Genomic DNA, 6000 nt, shown 5'->3' with positions numbered 1-6000 from the left:
GATTGGCAGCACTCACACTGTAGGAACTCTTTATATGTTTACAAATAGAGTTTATTAATACATTTAGCATACAGTAGTCACACACATCCCAACTTCGCAAGATTAATAGAGAACATGCATCTCTGATTTCCATATCTTCACACCACTCCTTCTAGAACAACCATCACCTTCCTCATTAACATGAGGTGATTATTATTCTGATAGATCCCAAGGACTATAACTTCTCCTCCTAATACTCTTAGTCTGGGATGCCATTTTTATAATATGTTACATAGACGTTGTTATGTTCAATGCATATTCAGTAGGGGATGTTTCCTTTTCTCCTTATTTGTACTTGCACCCTTTACTAATGGTCTTTTTCCTATAAGTCAATATATCACTGATCTTGACTTATCATCATATATCATGTATGTTATCATATACGTGACATATAATATCATATGCATCATCGTATCATGACCCTTTTGTCATTAAATAGCACATCTGTTATTTCTATCAAAACAAAAAAGCAGTAAAGTAGCACTTTAAAGACTAACAAAAATAATTTATTAGGTGAGCTACAAAAGCACAACACTAAATTATTTTTTTAGTCTTTAAAGTGCTACTTTACTGCTTTTTTGTTTTGATAATATATAGACTAGCATGGCTTTCTCTCTGTTACTAATCTGTTATTCCTGTCCAACCTGGTTATTTGGTCTGGTCTTAACCACTTATTTGGGATATTTCCAAGTTGCGATGTGCATATTAAGTTTGAGAGTATTCTTGGAAACCCCTAGGCCACTGATGCTTGCTTCATGTAGATGAAAGGTTCTGAACTGATACACATTGACTTTGCCATCTAAGTGAAAGATCCTGAATATGGAAGCCAGCTTTGCTTTCGCTCAACATACAGGGCGTGGTTTGTACATACCGTACGTAACGGCCAAATTACTTCAGTATAAACCTATTCTAATCCATGATCAGAATCATATACTCAAACTATACAGAAATAAGAGCTCTCAATGGGCTTGTCTACACTAGCTCCCTACTTTGAAGGGAGCATGGTAAGTAGGATGTCGGAATATTGTTAAAGAAGTGTTGCGCTGCATATGCAGCATGTCATTAAACTAATGCTCCCACATGGCAACTCCGAAATGTTAAATTTCAAAGTGCCGACTCGCGTGTACCCACGCCTCACCCACTGGTACTTTGAAGTGCCCATGGCTACACGCAAGCATCATTCTGTGGCTCTGCATCTCTTCTGAAGCCTGAGGGGCCAGGGGCCCAATACTGTGCTCTGGGTGGGGCTATTAATGTACAATTCCATCTTTAATAGCTACATTACAGCTACTAGGCTTATTCTGTAGTAAAATATAATTTATAGTTAATATATAACATACATATATAATATATTAAATATAATATAAAATATAATGCTATAATTAATGTAACAGTATCATATATTACTCTAGACCACAAGGTAGAATACTCTACCTCATGGTCCATCCATTGTCCTGTTGAGGTGGCTTGTGTGTTTCAAGGACCCGGAGAGCTATGCCAGTCAGAACTACAGCTCCTGGAAGGGTCACCCAAACTGGACGGGTCAAAGGGTAGAGACCAGACAAATCTGAATCACCTGTCCCCAAGGTAAAAGGGGTTGGATTAGGGTTAAGAACCCTATCCATAAAAAAACAAAAGTTAAAAAACATCTCCAAAGAAACCTAGAATCATAGAACACTAGAACTGGAAAGGTCCTTGAGAGGTCATCGAGTTCTGTCCCCTGCCCTCATGGCAGGACCAAGCTCTATCTGGACCATACCTGATACATATCCAACTAACCTTCTCTTAAATATCTCCAGTGATGGAGATCCACAATACTATACTATAATATCTATTAATAATATCATTTGGTTCTCATAATCAAACAATGAAATATAAAATCAATTTTTAGCTAAAGCAACATGGGAGTTGGGAGATAGTCATCAAGACTACCACCCCCACAACAAGGGCAGCTGTATATGTCTATACTGCGACAAAACTGATTTAATTTTGAATCTGTAGAACTTGAGTCATTCTGAGTTTTCTTTAGAAATAGCTAAAGGAATTAAATGCAAATGCAGAATTAGTAAATGCCTATTACATCAGGTCCCACAATGTTGCACCCAGAGAACGGTATGACTTTACAGGTACTCAGAAACAAAACAAAAATCCTCAGAAGGGATACAAGCCAAAACCAGTCTACTGCATCAGGCAGCTGACATCTTTGTTCCTCCTTCTCCAGAGCTGCAGTGTCCTAATACTTGGTTTGAAAAAACACCTGACTAATTATAGACTCCTAAGCTCCGGTGTTTGTACCACATGAAGCCAACAGAGCAAACAGACTCTGGCGTGAACCTCCACATGATGAGCAGTCACTGTAGTAGTTTTGGCCTGAAACCAAGGAACAAGGACACTTCTTGGTGCACTGCTGCAAAGGCACTCTTTGGTGCAAGGACACCCTCTTCTGCATCATTTTTGGGGTAATATAATCTTAATCCCAGAGGACAGTATGCAAACCCTGGGGAAGACTGGATATGGACGGTATTGAATTTATTGCCTAAACTGTTGTTGTCGTATCTGTATATGAACCAAAAAATGTACATTGAAAAGGACATATTATCAAGGGACATATCAGGTGAAAACGTAATCTTCAGCTATAAGCTAGTGAATGTAATCATGTCATCCTTAGTAACCTGACAATGAGGTTATCTTCAAATCAATCACTTCAGAATGGATACATCTACACCAGGTGTTGCAATGGGTATAATATTCACGTGTGGAGTCTGTAACACTGCACCCTAATTAACTAAGATTATCATGGCAAAACCTTGTATGTCCTCTGCACAGCCTCTTTGCCTGTGTTTGACCACTTTGAAGATAACGTCTTCAATGAACTTAGCAATCAGCTGGGCTGAGGGGCAAAGTAAGGGGCGGTGGGGAAGCTGGCTCCATGCCCCCAGAAGAGGTGTAGCCTTGGTTTGAACAAAGCGTTTAACCTTCTCTTTTCAAGGCCCCCTAGTCTCCACTGCCACCCTCAGGAAAGGTTTCGATAGGACAGTCAAGGGGCACAGGGGAGCCTTCTGGGGCCTCACAGGTTTCTCCTTTTCCTGACGCACTGCACAAGACCGGCACTAGTGCCCTATGTCATTCTGTATTCCCGGCCAGTAGCAATTCCTCTTGAGCCTGTTAAGTTCTCCCTACACCCAAGTGACTTGCAAATGGCCTAGCTTTAGCAATCAGCATTTGTTCCCCACAATGTTGACTGGGTACAATCAGCGGCTTATAGGGTTGCCTGGGGCTTCTGTTCTTTCTTCTCTGAACCGCCCTGTGCAGTCTCCCACTCTTTTCAAAAAACTGCTCTCCGCCCAGCTCTTGGCTATCTTTCTTCACTCTCCAAGAGGGTAGGGAGGGGTGGCAGTCTTCTGCCTCGCAACAAACTCCCAACAGTCAATACTAGGGATAACATTCTCATACAGGGTCAGAAGGGTAGCCATGTCAGTTTGTTTAGGCAAAAACAAAAATGAGTCTGCTGCCAGTTTAAAGACTAACACATTTCATACGGTGTTAGGGCATAAACTTTCATGAGACAAACCTCACTCCCTTAGACGCTGAAATAAAAACCAGCATACGAAAATGGGAGTGTGAGATCAGGGCTAATAAAATGGAAAGTACGTACCTCAGTGCTGCAAAACCCCCCTCTCCAAAACTCCACATGTTGAATAGACTGTGACTAGCTTATTATAAATCTGAAAACATCGCTAAAGGTTTCCTCACCTTTGAAAGACTATGCACCATCCACTCAGTTCCTGAGAATCAAAAACTAACCACTCTGGTTGCAAAACTGAAAGGAAAAGCCTTGAACATATTCAATATAATGCCTATTGCTGGTGCTTCCAACTATGGTAAACTCAAATGTTTGGTTTTAAGACAGCTGCAGACCACATCTGAAACTTATAGAGGGAAATTTAAAACCTTGAAAAATGGGGCTGGGATAAGTAATGTGGTTTTATGTTAGCCAAATAAAAGATCTGCTAAACAACTGATGATGGGAAGAGGGATCACAAGCTTTAGAGGCATGTGTAATTTGATTGTTCAGGAAGAGTGCCTGAATATGGTTAATGATAATGTAAAGCAGTGTTTGTGGGACAAAACAGTCAAAAATGTGAAAATTCTTGTTTAAATTTGCTCACCAACTGAAGCCATCACAAACACCTGGAAAGGAAAAAACTCAGGCAAAGAGGAGGGAAGAACTTTACCTCTGGAAAAAAGGAGCGTGCATGTAAGGCTGAGTGTCCTTCCCAAGTTCATTTGCCTGTTGCTTGTCTCAGTTCTCCCGTGCAAACCATGTTATCACTGCAATTCCACTGATCACTTAAGAAACAAGTGCCCATTGTTAGGGTAAATAAGCAGCAAGTAGCCAATGCAAGTGCTGCATCACACACAGCAGGTACTTTTCACCCTGGGTTTGTAAAGTTGACTAATTCAAAGCCAGGCTACAAGCACATAACATCTGTCAGGGTAAATGAACAAATCATCCCTGCTTGAAGGAATGCTGGGGCAGATTTTTCTGTCCTCCAGAGGGACTTTCTTAAAGAGTAACATATTCTTCTTGGGAACCTAGTTAAGCTGGTGGTCATAAATTCTTGCACCTTTGGCCAGAGTACAGGTACAAACAGAGCAGAAACAGGCTAAATTAACTGTTGCTGCTTTGCCACCCCCGCCCCAAATGGCACCATTCATTTTAAAAAATATATTTTTTTAACATGGCTGTAAATACCTCAGGAATTGTTAACAGCAAGAAGCCTTGTGCTAAAATTCCAGAGGAGGAGGAAAATGCTACAGGGGTTTTGAAGGAAACAGAGTCTCCCTCTCATTTTTAACAAGCTGCGCCTGGCAATTTGGAACAATGGGGAGGGGTGGAAAAACCAAGCTTAAGCTCTAAGTTACTGTTTAGCCCCCATGGGATTTGTTCAACAGCAGGGGGCAGGTCCAGCCCTGGAATGGACAGAGGGACCCAGAATTCTGATGGCTAAAGCCAGGACTATACTAGACCTTAAACTCAATTGTAGATATACAGTTCCAGCTACAGCAATTGGGTAGCCGGAATCAACTTATCTACAGTCAATTTTCTTGGCTATTCTCACAGAGGGAGGTTGATGGGAGAAACTCTCCTGTAGAACTCCCTTACTCCTCATAATATTGAGGAGTACAGGGGTTGACTGCTGACCCCTTATCATTTAATGTTGTGTATTCTTACTAGGTGCACAAAAATTGAACCCAGAAGATCGACTGACCAGGTCAATCTTCTGGTTAGTGAAGTCTGCTCAATAAACAAAGAGAAAAAAATGCAGGTCCTTCCACGGTTAGGAGCTGTGTGCCTACAGCTGAACAGGTGGCAAATGGCCTGAAGAAAGGGAATCAAAACTGTTCTAGATTTGGCTGGAGGAACTAAAAAATGGGTATTGAATCAGTATCTGTAAACCCAAGCTGCCCACCTATCATTCAGGTTTCAAGGGTGGAGGTGGTAGTAAATCTAAACTCCTAGGCTACATCTATACTACAGGTGTCTTTCAAAAGAAAGTCTTCCAGAAGATCTCTTCAGGAAAAACTTCTTCCAAAAGAGCACGTCCACCCACAAAAATGTGGATCAAAAAAATGGATCCACTCTTTTGATAGAGAGCCTGCACACTGCCCCTGCTCTTTCAAAAGAACTGGCTGGGGGTCAAAGAATCTGGCTCCATGAGGACTACTCTTTCAAAAAAAAAAAGGGGGGTCCCTGGGGCATCTACCTATGTTTTTTTCCAAAAGAATCTTTCAGAAAAAGCTGTGCTTCCTCATCTGGAAGAGGGCTGCCAGAAAAAGTGCTGAATTCTTTCGATTTCAGATTGAAAGAGTGCATTTTGTGTGTAGATACTCCCCAGGTTCTTCCGAAAAAGGACCATTTTTTTTCGAAAGAGCTTGCTAGTGTAGATGCAGCCCAAG

The sequence above is a fragment of the Carettochelys insculpta genome, chromosome 12 (assembly GCF_033958435.1).
Source record: "Carettochelys insculpta isolate YL-2023 chromosome 12, ASM3395843v1, whole genome shotgun sequence".
NCBI lineage: Eukaryota > Metazoa > Chordata > Testudines > Carettochelyidae > Carettochelys > Carettochelys insculpta.
The sequence above is the reverse complement of the archived record's forward strand: the minus strand, read 5'-3'. Positions refer to the sequence as shown.